Consider the following 21241-nt stretch of genomic DNA (forward strand, 5'->3'; position numbering starts at 1 on the left):
CTGACACAAAAAGTTTCATGTTCTATTAAAATACTATGTATCTATGGTGGCTTGCATGTTCTATGGTATTTCTACTCAATCCACCTCCATTAGTGTCCTGAGAATCAAAAAAATCCGTAGTATCAGATATGTCACAGTACCTAAGGAAAGAAGACAAAAGAACGCGTAGCTTTTCTTGTTACAAACGAAAGAATTAACTTCAGAAGAATGCGTCACCTGGAGTCGTTTCTCTACAAGTTCCGCCCTCCACCTGATGTTTCCCATAGCCAAATCAATCTAGATTTGAGTTTTTCTTTCTGTGACATTTCCACCTCTTGCTAGATACGGACAAAACTGCGGAGGAAACGCCTGGCAGCAGCAGCTCAAGGAGAGACGGGGGGAAAAGAGGAGTCTGCCGCACTTGCGTGACTTCTCTAGAAAGAGCTGCCCAGCCCTGCGCGGAGGTCTCTTCGCTTCACGCCAGTCCTTCCACACGCACGGTTTGTTCTCGGCCAGAGAGGCGAGGACAAAGTCACCGCATGGGAAGGGACGGTGCTAAGCAAACCCCCCACCACAGCCCCGGCTCGCCCCCGGCGGGCCGCTCCCTGCCCGCCTGGGCCTCCGAGGCCGAGGAGGGGGGACCACGGCCTGGCCTCGGAGACCCAAATCCCGCTCCGGGCTCCCATCTCCGCCGCCCCCTGAGGGGCTTTGCGGGCCCGCCGCCGACATGGCGGACGCCGGCCTGAGTTCCCCCTCGGCCCGCGCCGTCGCCTAGGCGATGGGCCGCGCGCTACGAGGCGGGGCCGGGGCGTGGCCTCATTGGTTCCCTTTTCCCCGTCGGGATGATGGGGGGGGGGGGGGGGGGGGGGGGGGAAACGACGAGGGAGCTGTGGCTATAAATAAACCGCGCTTCCTGATTGGCCGGGGGGAAAAATGGTTGCACCACGTGACTCTCCATCTAAAAATTCCAAGATGGCGGATCCCGTCACGGGCTGAGTCCGTTGGTGGCGCGCGCGCCGCGGTCTCCGCGCCGGGGCCATCACCGCACGGCTTCCCCGCCTCGCCCGCCGCCATCCAGGTCAGTACGCGGCGCCCCGCCGCCTCCATCCCGCGCCGGGCCGCCCCGCGCCGCCCCCGGCTGGCCGCGCCGCGGCCCCTTTAAGGCCTCGCGCTTTTCTGCCCGCCGGCTTTTAATTGCGGCGGGGCCTCTCCTGGCCGCCGGGTTCTTAAAGGGATCGGCGGCGCGCGGCTCCTTTCCCTCTGTGCTCCGACCGTGAAGCGCGGAGGGTTCCGGAGGGGGAGATGATGGGCAGCTGCGGGCGCCAATCGGATTCGTCCGTGCGGCAGTGGCGGGTGGATTTGAGCCAGTCGGAGGCTCCTGCCGCGCGCCGATTGGGCGGCGCGCTTGGCGGGGCGGGGCGGCCGTGCGCCATCACTCGGCATGGGCGTAGCGGCGCGGTGGGCGGGGAGAGGGGGGCGTGACGGGCAGCGCTCCCGCCCATTCAGCGCTCCGGGCCTCCCCGCCGCTCGCGTTTTTGTGAATGAGGCGGGTGGGGCCGGCGCTGCGGAGAGCCCCGCCCCTTCCCTCGCTCGCCCCGCCCCTCCCCTCCCCGGCCGCCGCGGCTCCTCCCCTCCTCCCCCCCCCCCAACTCCCCCCCCCCCCCCCCCCCCCCCCCGGCGAGCAGCGCCGCCGCCGCCGCCTCGGTGCTGCGCGGGGCTCGGCGGGGAGCGATGCGGGTAGCGGTGAGTGCCGCGGGCGACGGCCGGGCCGGGGGCTGTGGCGAGGGCGTGGGCCCGGGAGCGGCGGGACGCGGGCGCTGGCCGGTGCGGCGGGGCGGGCGCGGCGGCCCTGCGGCGGGGGCGACGCCCGCGGTGTCGGGGCCCTTGCGGCGCCGAGCGGGCCGCGGCCCGGGGTCGGTTCTTCCCCCGCCCCGGGAATAACGTGGGACTTGGGGAAAGTTTCTGTGGGGGCCGGCTGCGCCCGCGGCCCCGCCGGAGTGCGCCTCACGCCGGGGCCGGGGCTGCCTGACGGGGCAGCGGCTCCCGGGCTGGGCCAGGGAGGTCGTCCCGACCCCCGGGCACCACCCCCCTCCGAAGGAAATCATGAAAAATGGCTTTTTTTTGTAACCAGGAGGAGAAAAGAAGGGGTATTCTCCTCAGCATCCCCGCGCTTTTTGGAAGTTCTGAGATAACGTCGGGCTGCAAGGGAAAATGACAGGTCCACGCCGAGGCAGGGCTCCGTCCTCGGCCACAGGCTACGGCTTTCCCCCCTTCCCGCCCCCCCCCCCCCCCCAAAAAAAAAAAAAAAATAAAAATACGCCTTTTGGGGAGCTGGTGGTGAATAAATTGCGTGTGCCGCCTCGAAGCGTTGGTTCGTGCAACGATAAATGGACAACAACAACAGCAAAAAGAAAAATATAGTGCGTTCGGAGGAGCGCGAAGTGAGGTGTTGCTGAGCGGTTGTGTGTGGGTTTTGCTGCAGGAATTTATCAGGAAAGATGCTGTGCAATCCCTCGGCTCCTTAAATGTTATCTTTTGAGTGTTTGTGGCATGGAAGGCAGCATGACATCTTAAGCAAGCAAACGTATTTACATAACAATTATTTGACATTATAGCTCAGTGCCGAGGACCATTTAAAGGGAAGTAAACCTGCCCTTTATTCAAAACACTTGCGTAATTGTTTTGTGCACGCATTTAGTGGTAGTGGAAGGTGGTTTGGTTTTTTTTTGGTTGTTTGCTTGTCAATAGCCTGCTTTGGAAGATTTGCATAAATTAGGCTTGTCACCTTAACCGCTTGTTTTCTGGCCATAGGAGTGGATTTCATGTTACAGGCTTGCCTGATATTCCAGACTGGATTACAGGTCTAAAAATGTTCCGAAGAAGTGGGATCTGTGTTGGAAAGGTGTGGGTGGATTCAGGATGTGAAAATCGCTTGTAAATCTGGGATGGGGCGTGTAGCTCAGGGTGGTGGAGCGGGGTATAGGTGCTCTCCGGTGTTCTCCATTTCTTCTCAACAGGGATATCCAGGCAGCTTTATTTCGTGCTTGTTTCCAACAGCTGTATTCTGTTGTCTTCATAATGCTAATTTGAGACTGAAGAGATGGAGCAAGCATTATCTTGGCCCTCCGTGCTACAGTGAATTTCACCGTTGAGTGAATAATCTCCTTGCCATTGCATTTTGATTTACTGGTATTATGTACTGTCAATAAATGGGACTTGTGCTGTATTCGCTGCCGTCAAAGTGCTTTCGGTTGTTGCCAAAAGCTACCTGGAGTTAATTATCTGAATTGGACTTTTTTTAACGGCAACGTTTTTTAAAAGCTAAGGAGCTCTGAAGTTTATATAATAATCTGGTTCTTGGCAAGGTTTCTTTTTTTTTTGTAATGCGGTCTGTCGCGGCACTGAGTTTTAATCGTTTCTGATGTTTCCACCACCGCTGTATGGTGTTTTCAGCCTAAAAGCTGCCATTGTCGCTCCGCAGCCTCTCTGAAAGAGTTAAGAGGGCATTGAATTAAGAAAGCTCAGCTGCTTGTATACAAATATACAGCAATTACAAGGCAACAAAGTTATTGCAGAATCCTACTGTATCCATGGCAACATGTTCACTCAATTACATTTGGAAATGTAAAATGCCACCCAGTTAGAAAGAGTAAGTTTTAGCGACTGCAGATTTTCTGTATAAAGCGAAATGTGTAAGACACGGCTTTCCAGGATTCTATGCTTTTCTTCATGTTTGGATGGCATGTTTTAGCATGTGCCTCTGACAGATTTCCGTTGCTGATATTAAGCTGTGCCCTTGGTTGTCTGAACTTAGGGGAAAAAAAAATAATCCCAGAATCTTTAAATCTTTAAAATTTAACTTTGCCATCCTATAATTTCCTTGGTTTTGTTTCAGGACTTGGCTTTAGAAAGCGGACAGATTAGAAAATGCATGAAATGCATTTCGAAAATTACCTCAGAATACCAGAGGAATTTGTCATTTACTTAACGGGATGGAGGCCTGAAAGAAAAGCATATGTGTGGCATGAAAGCTTTTATTCCTTTGGGAGGAAATGTTTGTTGAGCAGTCTGTGTTCGTGTAGTGCAATCTCCAACTGACTGTCCTGAAGTAGAAGACGACTGGCAGGTGCGAGCTATTGAACTTGTGGTCAGCACCAAGAGAAAGCGGTGAAGAAGTTCTTGAGAAGCCCAGGCAGTGTCCATCAGCCCCAGTTTAGGAGATAGCAGGTTGAGTACACCAAGGTCCTGATGTGTGATGCAGGTGAACTCCTTAGTGGAAGTTAGTTTCATTTGTTGCTTGCCTTTTGATGGTGACTTGCTAGCAAAAAGAATAAAAGAAGAAAAAGTAGTTTTGTGCATATGTTAATATTTGTGTTGGTCAAGATGCAACTTTCTGCTTTGCTGTGCTCATGTTTCACAGGCAGCGACCCATTAATGCAGAAAAGGGGAAAACAACAATGCACTTAAAACAAGTTTGTTTTTTTTAAACTAGGAATGATGTTTTTACAGACACCTGAAGATTGATGAACTTCTTCAGAAGTTACCTAGTAACAGGAGCTGATAAAAGATATTTAGGTGGATGTGGGTTGCAGTGTCTTGAAGAAAAGATTTTGCTCAGATCCTCAGGGGCTTGAACTCCAGGCTGCCTCCTGAACCCTTGGAGTGTCTGGATTGCAAAAGGTTTGCAGGTCCCATGGACCTGTGTTAGATTATGAATGGTTTTGGAAGGAAGCTCTGTCCAACCTGTCAGGTCTTTCTGCTTTCTCCATGAACAGGTAGCTTGCCTGCCTTGTGGTTTGCATGCTCCTCGAAAGCAGCAGCTTGAGCAAGTGTGACCTGCTCCCATGGTGAGTGCTCGTTTTGCTCTTTGCCTTCTACCATGGGCAGAGGTGGAAGCACAGGAGCTGCCTCTTTATAGACTGCTGAAAAGGTGGGGTTGATCTCAGTCTTCAACCTTAAGTCACATGTTGAACTGCAAGGGTGAGGAGTAGGACTTGTTAAAAATAAAGGCTGAAATTGAGCAGGAGCCCATGGTTTTAGATTAGACTGACCTCTTAATCTCTCTTTGAAATGGTTTTGTGCTTTCTGGGGGATAGACTTTTTAAAGCCACCTTAAAGTGTATCTGTGGTTCAGAAACTTGCCCTCTAGGATCATTTGTAGGTTTCAGGTCTGGGGAAGCTACTCTATATGTGAAGGTGCCCAAACACATTTAAAACAAAGTGTCGAGACAAAACCTTGCCACCAAATATATAGTATGTGATAGGATCAAATATTCTAGGCCAAATTTCTTTCATCTTCCAGAGCTGAGAATAGGCAAGAGCTTTTAAAATGGTTTGTTCACAAATGTGCTTATCAAATAACTTGTGTTAAAAGGAGTTAGTATGTTGTGTCTCTTAAAACTCATTACACAGCCTTAACTTAAGAAGGGCAAACTGGCAATTTAATGCGGGGTGTTTATGTTCTTGATCAGCTGAATACTGTGCATGCTCCACTGAAAGACTACTGTCTTCATTTTTGACACTTTTGGATTGCTTGAAGCGTTCCTCTAATGCTTGCATGCCATACCGTACCTTTGTAAGGTCACAGTAACTAGTTGTCTTCGTGTTTTCTCAAGTCTAGCATGTGTCTTGTCTGGGTTAAGTGGTGTAAGTGTGTGCTAACGTGGTGCTCTCTTCAGGGTTTGAAAACCTGAATCCTCAGTGTCCAGCTGTGCCAGCTTAATCTTGGGCTTAAAACATTTCTTTGGTGTCCTCTTCCAGTTAAAGAAGTGATTCTGTTACACTCCTTGGCATTGTATGTATTTATATTTACTGGAAATAAATACTCCTTGGCATTGTGTGTGTGTATATCTATAATATAAACCCCCAAACCCTTGGGACCATATTTTTACTTGTCTTACATCTATGGTTGAGTACACACGGTAATATTACCAGAACAGTTTATTTGCTGAATAGTATCTGTTGCTAGCCTGTTCCAAATGGCAGAGCTTGTCACAAGCCACCAAGAAATATTAATTGAACATATTATTTGGACACTGGTAATGACATGAATTAAATATTTGCCAAGTATTCTTGACTCTTCTTGCTGGCTTCTTTGACGGTGTCATCTACTTCATTGCTCCTCCAGTTCACCTTTAGCTTGTTGCCAGTTATCCTATTGCTTTTCTGTGATCTTTTTGGATCCTGCTACCTAGTCTAGAAGGCCAGCCATTGGGTTCAAATTTTATCAGACTCCTGCTAGAATCCTTTGAGTTTTTGCTTTTGTAGAAGCGTGTTTTACTGGACAGAGAAGCTGACAGGATGTGTCTTATCACTGAATTCAAAATTGCTTTTCAGTTTTGAGTCCACTTCCCTAATGGATAGCTTCTGTTTTCCATTCATTTTTGCTTCCCGATTCCACAGGTCCAAGCATACCAATGGCTCCAAAGCAATGAAAGGAACCTGGTTCTCCTCAGCTTGCTGATCTCAGAGGTCTGGGGAGGTGGGGGGGAACCATGAAAATACATGATTTTGTCTCAAATTGTTTAAGCTGAGAAACAGCAGAAACACTAAAGGTGCCTGCTTTAATAATTAGAAATGTGGCAATATTGTTAACTATTAAAAGGGGTAAACAGTCTTCTAAAAAATTAAAGGAAAAGCTGTGCGTGGTGGGAGAGGAAATGCGTCTTAGCATTTTGATTTAGATTGTCTCTCATATATGTTGTCTCTATATTTGAGTCCTTGGTAGAGGGAACTCCTCAGACCACTCTTGTAATTAATGCCACTTGCATTTTGATTGTGTTATGCAGAAAACTGAAGTGGGCCAGGTTTACTTTATCCTGCAGTGGACCATGTTGATAAGGCAATATATAACAGATGATTCATGAAGTGATGCTTGTCATTGCCAGAACTGCTTGAATAGCAAGCAGATTTTGGGCAATGCTTCTTCACCGGAAAGACTTGGGCAGTTTAAACTGAGAGGAGGAGAAGAGACAAATATGCACTGTATTTCTGGCTATCTTAAAGGAGCTGCCTCACAAAATTTAGTAGAAGTTGGGGGGGAAGGGTAAATGGGTAAAATAAGGGGGGTAGAGAAGCAGGAAAGCACACAGAGGTTGCATAATGATGTTGAAAAAGGGAACAATTAGGAAAAGACTGTAAAATCTCTTGGAAAGCTTCTGTGGTTTTCCCTTTGCAAGAAATTACAGTTTGGCCTTCCTCTATAAAAATTAAGGCCTTTTTTTCATGGCATTCATTACTAGACACATCTTGATCAACTTCATTTTTTTTTTTTTTCCCCCTTCATGTTTTCCTATTGGATATTACCTCAGAAGAGCTTGATTAAAATCTACTTCAAATTGCCATCTACTAGTGTAGAGGAATGTGTGTTGACTTGTGGTCATGGGCACGCTTAGCCGTCTGCCCTCATCAAATGATTGAACCTTTGTTCCTCATACAAGAAGTATTTAAAAACCAAAAAGCTGCAATTTTAAAATTGGATCTTAGGCTACTGAGAAACCTCTTTCTGTTTTGGTCAAGATAAGGTTTTGTAATATTTTTTTTTTTTTAACCCTAAGAGTCCTCTGAGACAGCCATTTAGTTTGGTTGGGGACCAGAAAGGAGCCAGAGATGTGTTGGGAGGAGCTGGAGGCTGAAGGCGATGTGTGCAGCTAATATGGTTTATCCAAGATCTGAGGAAGGAAGAGCTCCTTTCTTTGGGGCATCACTGCAGTAATTTAGACAAATGCATAAGACATGACAAAGTGTTGCTCTGGCATTGTGTTGCCCATGAGGTGATGATGTCTAGGAAGACATTTGGCAAGTTTTTCAGCTCTCCATGTTGCAGATACGACTTGCTGAAATGGCAAATTGAAGACTCCGCCTTGGGTACAATCTGGCTGTCGTGTCTGGGTTTGTTGCTGTGTTCACTTTCTTGTTTTCTTTCAAGTTTCATCTCCCATAAACCTTTCCTGGACATTTGTATCTGTACGTTTTATAACAAGCCAGTAAGCTGTTGGATGAAGAATTGTATTGTAAGGGTTTTGTTTTTTGCAATTATAGGATAAAATAATGTATAGAAGATTAACATCTCAGATTGGGTGCTAGCAGTGTAGCAATGTATTGTTTTAAATGGTCTTTTTAAGTGTGTCCCTCTCATTCTGGTGAACACTGACATCCAATTGACCTTAATTCCATTTATCTTTTATGAGTAGTGAAGAATTGTGATATTTCACGTGTAGGAAATAATTCACTTTATTAATTTTTCTGAAGAACTGGTGCTTTAATGAGGTGTCTGTCAGTAAGACTTAATTACCCTTAAATTCTGTGAACATTAGTATACTGTGGCTCTTTCTATGTAAAATCAAATTTCATTTGTCAAATGCACATGATGGCATTAGTTTGCTGATATAATTTGCATTAACTTAAATTTGAGAAATAGCAGTTATTCATAACTGGCCTGTGGCTAGTACTGGTGTGCAAGATTTTGCAGGGTGTTGTACTTGCCTGAACTGGTGCTGCTTTGTCTTCTCTGTGATTGCACACGAGGACCCTAGTAGGAAGGTGTAGTGTCACAGCTGCGTCTGCGCTAATGTCTTTGAGCATTTCATGTTGAATAAGCAGTTATTCAAATCTGCTCTTGCAGATTAAAGGTAGATGAGTACATTACCCTATTCCTCTTTCCCTTAGTGTTTTCCAAGTTGTCTTCCTGTTTGAGTTTTCATTTTACTTCAATAAAAACTTGTAGCTTTTGCAACGTTATCTTTAGTCAGTTAACATACTTCTACTGTGTTGCATTTTGCTAATATGCTAAAATAGCTTACGTTGCTTTTGCTCAGTAGAAAGATGTTGAGGTTAGTTCTGGTGGTGTGTTGACAAAAATTTCTGTCTTGTATGCATCGCTGCAAGAAAAGGATCCAAAATGTAACCCTGAAACAATGAATTAATTCTGTTGTATGCTGTTCCCAACAAGTATTCAGAAAGAGACTGTTGTTTGAAGTATTAGGAAAGTTACATTTTTCCCCATGGGAGCTACAGTTACCTAGTTTTTGTTAGTGTTTGTTCTGGATTCTGTTAAAATCCCAAATACAGGTAGTTCTTGTGGTGAGCAAAAAAACCTAGCTTGCCTTTTTTTGCTGCAGGTTCACATAAAATGTAGAGCACTGAGATTTGCTTTTCTGTTCAAATAATGTGCATGAAAGCAAAGTGTTAAGTGAAGAAAAGTTGCACTATTAACACCTTTAAAATGATGAGGATTCTGAAAAATGGAATAGTCTGTGACTTTTAACTTCGCAGGCTTGGTAGCTCAGGGCAGTGAGAAGGGAAAAGTCTCCACTTGGGAAACACAGTGGCAGTGGGGCAGATATTTGTGAATGCTGGCTAATTTGGAAGGAGGTGGGATGAGATGGAAGATGGGCTATTGGCCTTGACTTCGAATGCAGTGGCTTAAACTGCAAACAAGTGAGGATGTGAAGATTATTTAATTCCCAAGGACCAGCAGAAAGGGAAGGCCTGTGTGGTGCAGACTGTCAGGCCAGAGGGGTCCTAGAAGGAGAATTTGTAGGTAAAACTGAGCTTTCCTGCAGGCTGGACTGCATTTTAGAGCACTGCACAGGTGGAACTCATTTCTTCAGTTCAAGTGAAAAAAAAGAGTTGCTTCTCCAGCCAGCATAGACTTTAAAAAAAAATAAATTGCTGTACCTAGTGCTTTGTTTGAGTCAGGAGGGGACTTCTCCGAGTCATGGTGTGAACAAGGCAGCAGGACTCTGACACAGAGGTTGGCCTTTTGTGGCACAGAAGGATCTACACCCTCCTGGGAAGCCTGGCTTGTTTCTTGAGATTGTTTAGGGAAAAAGGGAGCACAGGCATCTTTCTGGAATAGCTCAGAAGATACTGGCTCATGTTTCTTGTGGAGGTCTTGTTGGAGGGGATGAACGAAGACACCTTTTATAAAACTGGAGAGGGCAAGCAAGGTGCAGTTTCTTGCTGCCTTGTGCCACCTTCCCAAGGAGGTGATGCAGTTTTTGAGTATGGTTTGTGCTGCTGGAGGATCTTCAGGAGCAGTGAAAGAAATGTCTCCCTACGATGCTAGCAGGATCTTTGCTGGGTTGGTGCTAAGCACAGCCCTTTCTTGCTCTGTGTGCAACACAGAAAGCCTGGTCTGCCGCTGCTGTTTTCTGCTGTTAAGTCAACAAACCAGCCCCTGGATTTCTGTAAACCTCACCTCTGCTGTAGGTGGTGATTACTGTCACAAATTAACTGAAGTTCTTCAAGTTTAGTGCTATTGCAGCTGCTCTTACTCAGCAGCAGTGTCATGAAGCAAGGCCCAGATGTGTTTGGTAGCGAGTATGCTCAAAACTTTGTGTCTTGTCTTCATTCTGTGATGAAGAGGCCACACACGGTTAGGTATGTTTGAATATAGTTTTAGATATCCTGCTGAGTAACTGATCCTTCCAGTGGACTGGAACAGAAATTGGCTACCATGATCTGCATTTGCATTTCAGTTTTTCCTCACCTACTTGTTGTAAATGAGCCTCCCAAAATACATTATTTTCCATATGGATTCTGTTGTGCACTTCTCCTACCCAAGACTGATTTTTCTGTTTGAATCTAATGGCAGTGCTTTGGCTGAGAGAGAATTTTGTTTCCTTATTTATTTCCCCCAACTCTTACTTGCTGTCAGATCCTGGTGGAGGCTGAAGGATGCATTTGAGTGAAGGCTGCCTTGCATAGGATTTTTAGCTTGGAGGCATAATCAAAGGAGGAGGGAGAGGACTAGAACAGCAGGGTATTTATTCTGATTGCACGTGGTAGGTATCGAATGCTTTGTTGGGGGTTGTACTCGCCTATCTTTCTATAGGGCTTTTCTTCATCCCTGCAGAATTCAGTGCTATGCACCTCACTGAAGACAGGCTGCTGCCTCATCTGCTCCCTGTGCCTTGAATGCATCATTTGATGATGGACTTAATCATAATTGTGAATGAAATCTTAGCATTAGGAAAAAAACTTCTTTCTCAAATCTCCACAAAACCTACAAGCTTGTGACAGAGAACAGTAATCTTAGTTTTTACATTATACATTATCAAACCTAGCATAATGCAGAAGAGCTTATGTTGATGTATATATTGATGTAATTTCAGGGTAAAGTATAGCTCTGTTACTGGCTACAGTATACCTTGAAGAAGGTGGCCTTGTAAGTTGAAACCTTCTTCATGAGCACATACTGTGAATTGTTGAAAATAGAAAAGAATTCTACTATGCAATTTTATGAGCAATCCATGCTGGTTTTGGGTGGATTTACACAGATTACATGGTCTTGTTCACCTCTGTGCCTGTATGTGGGTATCTTTCGCTGATGTTTCCTGTAGTAGGTTATGCTTTGTAAACAGAAATAGGTGGTGATGAATCTGATTCTTGTGTGTGGTTCGTGACACTGCAAGTGTAAAGAGATGTGGTGTTCTGTTTGGGGGGGTAGGATGTCAAAATCCTCCGTGCAGAAAGCTTGAACACACATGAAAAAACAAAGCACGATCTATTCTTTTGATGAGGAGGTGAATGGTGTGAAGCCCTTTCGGGCAATAGTGGGCTGATCTTTGTGAACTGGCTGGTAACCTGGGGTGGTGTGGGGCAGTTGGGAGAGCGCTACAGTGAGTGCCCAGGGGTCGGCAGTGGTCCTGATGGCAGACATATAGCTAGTACCAGTCTTCTATGACCATCAGACTGAAGTGTCCTTGTGTCAATTATTAACAGTATTAGAAATCTCAGCTGAATTCAGTTTGGCACTGAAAGTGTGTTGCTTCTGGTCTTTGCTATAAAAATGCTGGTCTAAAAATAAACTGACATACAGGGATGCTGAAAGCAGGGGAGCAAATGAAGAACTTGTGCACAGAACATAAGGCAGAGCGCTTGACTGATTGTGGAGATGGTATCACAGAGTAATGCTCACCATGGCGTGAGTGAGGTCAAGGCAGGAAAGTTTTGCACAAGGTAATAATTTCATTGTAAGAGGAGAAGGAAGTAAGAAAGCTGAGACTCTGAGATAGATATCGACCTCTTCAGTAAGCCTGCTGGTGGCTGGACTGCCACACTTCAAAGGGTACGTACCATAAAAGCCCAAATAGCAACCGGGTGAGGAATATTACACTCCAGATATGAAATCCTGTAGTGTAACAGCTAAACCAGGCTTTGCTTGTGCAGGTCCTGTTAGAAACTGGAGTTAGGACTGCGTAGACAGTATAAAAAAAATTACATTCATGTTTAATTAGGTATTTACCTCATTTAAAATGGCTGAAAACTCAAGCAACTTGAGACGTGGCCGTCTAATGCTAGAAATGAGAGCATCTTCTTTGCATGGGGCTTATCTCCCTTCCATGTGAGAAGGATATCCAGTTATTGTATACTTCCCATTCCTAGATCTTCCCAAGTGCCATTATGAATGACATTCCCCACATTCTTTCCTTTGCTGGAAGGAGCTGATCAAGCCATGAGGCTTGGAGGCACACTGGAAGCTGAAAGATAGCCTAAGGACCTAGAGTCTGAGCTTTCTCTTCCCTCTTCCAGGGGTATTCCCAGTGTGGTAACCCCCAATCTGAGAAGTTTGGTACAGACATCTGATCCTTCTTGCTGTCTTTTTGCACCAGTAAGAAAAATCTTCAGTGTCTACATTCACTAGAGCAACTTTTAAGAGGAGCATGTTAGGCTATATTTAAATGAAAGGGAAAAAAAAAAAAAAAAGGCAGCATATTCTTGGCAATAATTTAGACTTTCATTGTAAACTGTCTACATTCCCTCGGGGATGAGGTCTCCTTTTGTGAAAATCTGTTCTGGATTCAGTATGTTTGACAATTTCTCTGTATGACTACCTTCAGTTTTGGTGGTGTAAATGAGCAGACAAATGTGTGTGCTTCTAAGTACTCAGATTTTTTTATTTTTATTTTTTAAATAAATCAAAGTAACCTCTTAAGTATACCGGGGACTGATGAGGCTTGTATTCCTAGTATTGCAACACAAGGTGTTCTCTGTTCTAGACTGTAAATATTTATCTCTTGTCAAAGCAGAGCAGTTACTATTGGGAACTGATCTGGCATGCAAAAAGGTTTTCCTTAAGGAATTTGTTTCCTTTTATTTACAGTGTTATCATATATTTAAGTTCCAGGGCCTCAGTGTATAGCTTTGAGGCTCGTTCTTAACACTAGCAACAAAAATCTAAATTATCAGAGCCTCTGAATACAGATAAGTGAATTCTGAGCGTATGCTGTAGCCAACCAGCAAGTGTGGGTGTGAAATTCAAGCAAACATAGGAAAAGGTACTAATGTTTTCCTGCAGCTACAGGAGGACTACTAAATGAGAAGGACTGCAAGCTGTGTCACTGGGTGCTTTCTGGGCAGTAGGGAATTAGCTTGGGGTGGCTGTGATGGAAGGAGCATATATTGAGCACAGGTGTTTCACGGTCTGGCATTTTGCAATCACTTGTCCTCCTCTTTGTGTGGCTCTTCTCTCCTAGAGCAGGCCCTCATGAATCCTTCCTGTGTCTCCATTTAGCCTCCCTGCCAGCAAACATGCTTTGTCGTAACCTTTCTTCAGGAGCTTCAGTGCTGTGAGTTCTGCTGCGTGATCGCTTGTTAAATTGCTGTTGTTTACCACAGGTATGGAGAGATCTAGAGATGGTTTACTGCAAGTGGTAATATCTGAATCCTCACTGCTGGCTACAGGTCCTGCTTTTGGAGAGTTGTAGGTTGCTTTAATCTCTCTGCAGTGGCTTATGTTTCTGGGTAAATTGTTATATTGTGCCATATGTGGGAGGCTTATTCAGCCTGGAAAGGTCTGATTTTTTTCTTTTTTACATCTTCCTAGCTTTTGTACATACTTCGTTTTTGATACGAGCAATTGCTGAAGTTCTCTGTGCTTGTTAGGTAGCCGACTTCCCCGTGTGTTCTGTCTTAGAAGAGAAGCCAAGGGCTGTCAAGCAGGTGTCCTAGTTGGAGTACATTTCCCCCCCCCCCCCCCCCCCCCCCCATTAGGAAGCAGGCTCATTGAATGAAATAAGTTACTGAAGCTGAGTTCAGTCCCTGCCATAGTAGGGAAGAGCTGCTTTTGCTCTTGCTTATAAATGTACTAAATGCATGGCTCGGGCTATATCGTACACTGGCCCTTGAGCTTGTGTCTCTGATTCAGAGGTGGTAGGCAGATAAGCTGAAGTGAAAATAAAAAGAAATGTTTTCTTTGGCTCTGGTGTTTTAATGTGTATATATTTCACATATATAAATAATTTTTATATATATAAATATATTTCATATTGCCATATATATATTTCTGCTTGGTGTGTGTCTCAAAACTTCAGGGACAACAGATGGATGTCCAAGTATTGCCTTTTTGAAACAGCTCTCCTGAGTTTTATCATCTGCTATCAAGTCACGTAAACTTTAGTTCTTGCTCTGTAATATCTGTCTTCAGGGATGCATGGTCAATACAGCCTTTATTTTCTCCTCTCTCTGAAGTCTTGTGTGAAATTTGCTGTTTGTGGCTTCGGGGCAACAAGCTCTTTCCTGGTTTGTGGAAGGGTTTGTAGCTGGTAGTTGATGCAGCTTTGTCAGGGTGGTTTACAGCTTTATGCAGAGTCTTTTTTACAGTACTTCCAAATTAGAGTACTAAAAGGTAAATGTCCATAGTTATTCATAAATACTGTGATATTCAAAGTGGAGACTTTTTTTAATAGAAACCTTTTTTCAGTATTTCTTTGAGAAGTAAAGCTGTCTTGGTCAAAGGGAACTACTCTGTATAGTTCCATGCTGGACTTGTCTCTCTTGCTTTAATACAATATATTTTAGCAGAATTGAAGTTGGTTTTGAATGTTACTGGCTTCCTGCACTCTTGATAGAAATGGCTGCCTGTTTGCATGTTTACTGGCTTCTGTGTATCTAGATATGTCAGCAATCTCTGCTGCTTTTCACTTGATCTTATCTCCCCATTCCGTTTCAGGAAAAAATTCTTACAATCTCCTCCCTCCCCGCCCCCCCCTCCCCCCCCCAACCTTGGAGTGTGCTTTGCATGCAGAGTGTTTTGAGGTAACAGGGAGTCATGTTTGCTTTGCAGTGGCTGCGTACTGTTGCTTGAATTTAAAACTGTTGCTGAAATGTAAATTTTCGGAGATGACTAAAATCCAAAGGAGTTATTTGTCTTTTGTAGTGCACCGTAGCTAGCTTTGCATTTTCACTGACTTCCTACAGAGGACCGCAGTGTTAGCTAGTGGTGGTTGCTAGCGTTGGCTATCAGACCATTTCAATTCCTTTGGCATAATGTAACCTATTAATCATTATGTTCATGGTAACAAAAGATGCATCCAGATTAACATTTAAAAACAACAAAACCAAAGATTTTGAAAGTATCTTGTATTCCTTTCTCTTCATTTATTTTAGAGTATTCAAAGTAGCAGGTGATAAAGTGAAAGGAGATTCTGCACAGCAGAGCTTTGGTGGCTAATGGCAGCTCATCTTGGAAGCTGAGCAATTCCTCCTGGTGTGGTAGCTGAAACTGTTAGCATGAAGGTTTCAGGAGGATATGTAGGAGTGTGCAAAGGTGCAAAATCCCCAAACCCAGAAGAGTGAATTAAAGACCCTGAAATTTGGGCTGTGGTGTTTTAAAAATATAGAGAGAAGGCTGAAGAGGGACAAAACCAGGTTTAAATTACTTTCCTCTTTCAGGGTAGGAATAAAGCAATGTCTTACAGGGAAGAATATTGCGTCTATGCTGTTTAGTGTGTAAAGCCATAAATGGCGGTATAAATTTTAATCTAGATCATAGAAAGTTAACAGAATGTGAATCCTTGCCTAGCTGAGCTAGGGCTCTAAGGCTTCCTTGAGGATACTGAATTGAAGTGTGTCTTTTCAACTGGTGACTGACAGTGTTTTAAAACCTACCTTAAAAAACAAACAAACAAACAAAACCTATGGCAGAAAACTGTATCAGTCCTTGAAATATGTCCTGGGTTTTGTGGCTTTACAATCCAGTTTTCTTATTTCAAGGAACAATTTCCAATTTGTCTGGCTGTGTTTGTGTTGTGCTAACAGGCAAAATGGGCCATATAAAATGTGGTGTAAATCAGAGTGAAGGAAGAGCTCCGTTTACTTTGAGTTAAATAACAGCCCTGGTGTTGGAAGCAACATCTGGTAAGTACACTTTCAAAAGTTTGATGGCCTCTGTCTCTCTAAAGGTAACCTGCAAGTACTTTTTTAAAGGGCTTTGTCCTTTTTTGCTTTGATGGTGTTATAAAACAAATAAATAAAAACCAAGCTCAAACCCCCTCAAGTATGAATAATGTCAGTTGTTCCTTCCTTGCTTTTCTTGCTTGTCAGCTGCAAGCTTGAAATATTTGACCAAAGTTTCTAGTTTTTATTAAAAGGTGATGTTTGTCATTAAAATTTAACCCTACTTAGAGGGGTACCACACAGGAATTTACATTTTTCTGATGATTGAGTTAATTTTCTATTCTGGCCATGTTTGTGGCTCAAGAGTGTGACTTGTAATTTAAAAAAGGAGCAAGTGGAAAACCTGGAACCCCTGCGAATATAAACACATACGTTTATCTTCCCGTGGGGATTGCTAACCCTTCAGTTACCAGCAGACTCATGCTTGAAGTCTCAGCAGCTTTGGCAGATAAGCCAGGGGCTGAGCAGTGTGCCCAGGACTGCCCTGCATCCCGAGGGGCGATCCCGTGTACTTCAGGCAGGACCCATGACCAGCAGGATGGTCCTTGGGGAGCTGGCTGTGCTGCCTGCTGTGCATTCCCTGCATGATAAACCTCAGCCTGAAAGCAGCGTGTTTTACCAGAGGTGGTTCTCTGGATTTTTCCAAAAGGAAAAAAACCCTGCTAACTAACAAGTTACATATAATTTAAAGAAAAAAATTCTAGCTACCATTTAAAGTTTTTTACATGGCAAAAATAACTGTTGACTTAGCTTTTAGTACTCCATCAGTTACCTGAATTTCGGTGTTTGACTGCCAGGTCTGTCATGCTGTTACAGGTGTCTGCATCACTTTTCATATGGTGATGATGACAGGAAAAAAGGTTTCTGCAACAAATAAAAAAAAGTTATATTGCACTTTAAAGGCAAAGTTGTAGTTTTTGTTTTCTGTTCAATGCAGTATCCTTTATGCTCATGTAAAATTTGGGTTTAGGTGACGCTGTGGTTAAGATCCTTTGAGCAAGAAGGTACATGACTACATAATACACTACAATTACACACTGACAAGTTTTTAGCAGCTTAGGAAAAGAGGCATGTTAAAAGAAGAAATGGAAGAGTGACACCACAAGTTCATTAGGACTAGGGTCTGGATCACTGTGTTGCTGTGGGAAGTGCAGTGTTTTGGTAATGGTATTAGCATTCAGTGTAAGACAGAAGTAGTAAAATGTGTAAAAATGTAAACTTTGGATCCCATGATGCTCGCTCTTGTGGGTGAGGGTGTGCTGTTGTCTGATGAGCTGGCCAATACTCAGAGTCAAGAGCGCTTACGTGAGGTCTGCATACTTTCCTGCAGTGTTATTTTGGCAAGCACAGCCCTGTTTCTGTGGGGCATGCTTGTAGGAGGTGAAGTTGAGGAGTGAAAGGGGATGTGTGTATGAATGGTGGTAGCTGGCAGTCGGTTCCTGCTAATAGTCATAATAGGCTACAGTAATAGGTGTTTTTTGCAGGGGGTGTGTGTCATTCTAGATTTAGAAAATGGCATCGGATTGTTCTCAAGCACGTTAGCTTTTCGAAGGTTGACAATAAGTGTATAAGCCACTTAACTGGGGCATGAAAAAATGTAATAAAGAACTAAGCTAAGTGGTTCTTCCCAGACAGTGTGGCTGGACGAGGCTTGGTGAGCAGGCACGGGTGTGTAGAGGGACCCTTCTGTCTGTAAGAAAGATGAGTTTGTGTGCTGGATGTGGGGAGATGGAGGATGTGGAGCAGGTCTGAGATCCTCAGGGGGTGAGCCAGTCCAGCCTCTGAAGCAGTGGGAGAGTCCAGGAGGAAGTTTGCATCATGCTGTATGAGTCTTAACTGATTTCAGTCTGTGCTGTTAGCATGATAACACTTGAGTGATTTTTGGGTTTTTTTCTTCTTTTTTTTCCTGTGCCAAAAAAATTTGGGTATCCGGGTATTTTGCAGATTAAAATGCACAAACCATTGTAATATCTCTCTGTGTCACTGTTTTGCAGCAAACAGCAGAGGGCTAAATGCCCACTTGAAAATGATGCAACTTGTTTGTGGAGACCTTGAGGCATGTTTCTTTCCAAGAGCATGACAAAGGTCAGAACTTAAAAAGCACGCTGGTGGTAAGTGTGAATGGCAGCACAGTTAACATCGTGCAGTGAGCACGGAGTATTTGAGAACGTGCATAATTAAGTTTCTGGTTAAACTTCATGCTGGTTAAAACTAGCATTGCAATGTAGTCAGTTCCAAAAGAAACTTGGGGAAATGTTTTACTAGACAAAAGAATTGCACGAGTTATGTGACAGGGTTGTTTTAGTGTTCAGACTAAATTATTTTCTCTTGGTAATCAGATAGCATTCAATTAAAAAAAAAAAAAAGAACTAGACTAATCTTAAACAAAGTTTGTTCTTTAAAAAAAAGTCAATATTCTTTTTCCAAGTTAATGAAGTAATTAACAATGATTGATGACACATGTATTCAGCTGTTTTATGATGGTAGACCAGATGGGTTAGGCACAGCTAGTGACCAGTAATTTTGATTCTTTGTCAGAAGGAACAAGAAGTTCAGATGTGGGCTGTAACAGCTGAAGTACATGAATAGAAAAGGTAGATGTTTTTCTCTCTGCCTTCCCCTACCTATATATGAGGATTTGAAAAACAAACCCAGGTAAAGAACTGTGGGTTGTTCATTTTTAGCAGTCGAGAAGGCTGAGCTAGAGTGAAAATGTGGTTGGCAAGCTGAAAGTTTCAGTTGTTTCCCAAAACTAATTACAGAAAGGTGTCGGTATCCCTTTTTTTGGCTATATCAAGCTGTTCTGAAAGAGAAAGGAAGATTGTATGTGTGTGCACAAGCAGGTGAAGAAAATAAGATTTGGTTTGAAAGCTGCATTACTGAGCAAGTCTACAGAAGAATGGTGAACTTTCTATCATGATCTCATTTTTTCCCCTTTGGTGTCTCTGCTGTGCTAGCAGCATGGAGGGAGAGGATTTGTCAAATACCGTCAGTACAGCACACCGAAGATGGGTGTTGGCAAAACAGAGAGATCTTAGTGCTGCTGAAATGCTTTAATGGGATTTTAGTATAGGGATACAATGGTAAGTTTTAAAATGTTGGAATATATTACAAGCTACTGAAACTTTAATTTGCACAAACGGGGGGGGATCTTAATATGTTGTTGAAGTGTTGTGTTTAGACCACAGGCATCGATAGGGAGCTTCAGCTGTTCTGGAGTTTGCATGGGAATGCTTCAGTCAGTGAGATGAGCTTGCTGTCTGCTGGTCACACAAACTCTTCTTGGCACTGAAAATGTTGTTAGGGGGATTTTGATTGAAAAGAATATACCACTTTTTAACTACTTGACTGAGAAGTGATAAAAAGGAGTTTTGATTTTTGTGCTTCTGAATTATTGTAGCTAGGGTTATCTACAAGGAAGGAATGAAGAAATGAGACGGGCTGTTGGCCATAAACTCACAGTATTCATTTACCTTCTGTCAAGTGCTACTTTCAGCTATCTGATTTGAACTCTTTCAAATGCAGAAATACTAGGATGGATGAAAAAACATAGGATAGGGGAAGAAGACGGCTTCAGAAAAAGCCAAGACGGTAGATTTTTATAGGTAACTCTGCCCAATTTGTACCGACTCCTCCAAGGCTTCAGTAGCAGCTGGAACAGGCTCCCGAGGCAGACTTTTATCCTTTCTCCCTCCCACGCGGATCCATCTGTGAGACTGCTTGTTCTTGCTGCTCTTGCTGAGAAACTGGATCGAGCTCAGAAGCATCCTGCTCTTTCAGACCCTCTGCCAGAGTCTTGCTAGTCAAGGAGGGCTCTGTAGTCCTGCAAATCTACATATTCCCAGGTTTTACACACAGTTAGTTGCATTTCTGAAACTGCAGCTCTTCTGTGAGCTGTGTTCCTGCTTGACGAAAAAAATTTTTCCAAGCTGTTGACCACTTTAAATTGGAGCTCCCACAGAGTGAACATGAGGTGGTATTTTCAGATTTGCTCAGGTTCCCAAAGATGATCTTTTGTTCATAGTCTTGGATTACGCATTGGAGGATTTAGATCTACTTGTCATCCACTTGGTTGTTCCCAAAGCCTTGTTTTTTTGCTTCTATGTGTATTTGGGATATCTGCAATGCTGCTTCGACAGCAATACTTGTCGAGCTCTAAAAAGAGAGGACATAGCAGCAGATCCCCTCTTCAGCTACCCAGTAGTATTGCTATCGGTGTGAAATCTGTGGAGGTAGAAATAACGTTGGTACTCTTGTGGATTCCTAGCAATGAAGGAGAAGGGGCACAAAAACTTTTGGGGTTTCATGGTGACCATGAGAAGACCTAAGGTTTTTCTTTTTAGGACATGGAGGCACCTTCAGCTTTCAAAGCAGCTGGAACTGTTGATCAAGGTGGTGATTTGCAAAAGTGTCTATAGATGTACCATGAAGGATTTTGTGCAGAATATGCATATTCTGCCAAGTTGCCCTTGGTTTAAAGCTTAGTGAGGAAAACTTGCAGACTTCTGCTAGGGGCAAGCTCTAATAGTGGCAGGTATGTATGTGTTAATTTAACATTGAAATGGGTGAAGAAGTCCTCATTTCTACTGAAATACCAGTGTCCCCTGTGTTTTCAGTTTGGGCTAGTGTCTCAGCATTTGAATTTACACGACTAAAGTGCAATGGCTGCCACCAGAGATCAAATTGAGCAGCTGACTTCACTTGGAAACACAACTGAAAAGAGCCTGGGAAAGGCAGCCTTACTTAAGGAATCTTTGTGCTGTGGACATTAGTAGTGGAGTGTTTCTTGACAAAAAGAAGCAAAAGGGTATGAAACTGTAGAAGGCAATTTTTCTTGATTATTTTTATTGAGAATTTCTCTTACATGTAATTAGATTAATTATTTCTATATAGGTTTGCTACCCTTGAGTAGCTGTGGATTAGTTCTGTGTTATTAAAGTAGCTCACAGTTAGTTAATAGTGTCTTGCCATTTGCGGCTGTTGTTCATTTTGTTTTCTTCTAAAGTCTGAGGGTGAATTCAGTGTATGTATAGCACTGCTTATATTGCAAAGTCTTGCTTAATGAGCCACTGCCTGAAAT

The 21241-nt window shown here is 43.8% G+C and overlaps 1 protein-coding gene across 5 annotated transcripts in view; it reads left to right on the top strand.

The window, feature by feature from the left end:
- The first annotated feature begins 945 nt into the window (after positions 1-945).
- HDAC4 (histone deacetylase 4) overlaps positions 946-21241 on the top strand; it is a 264285-nt gene continuing 243989 nt past the window's right edge. For 3 of the 5 annotated variants that reach the window (XM_049806725.1, XM_049806715.1, XM_049806707.1), the window contains exon 1: positions 946-1057. The gene's annotated coding sequence lies outside the window, so the exon portion shown is untranslated. Of the gene's footprint in view, positions 1058-16042; positions 16123-18155; positions 18273-21241 lie in introns of those variants that run through there. The other 2 variants (XM_049806692.1, XM_049806699.1) reach the window with 2 other exon arrangements.

The sequence above is a fragment of the Accipiter gentilis genome, chromosome 1 (assembly GCF_929443795.1).
Source record: "Accipiter gentilis chromosome 1, bAccGen1.1, whole genome shotgun sequence".
Classification (NCBI taxonomy): domain Eukaryota; kingdom Metazoa; phylum Chordata; class Aves; order Accipitriformes; family Accipitridae; genus Astur; species Astur gentilis.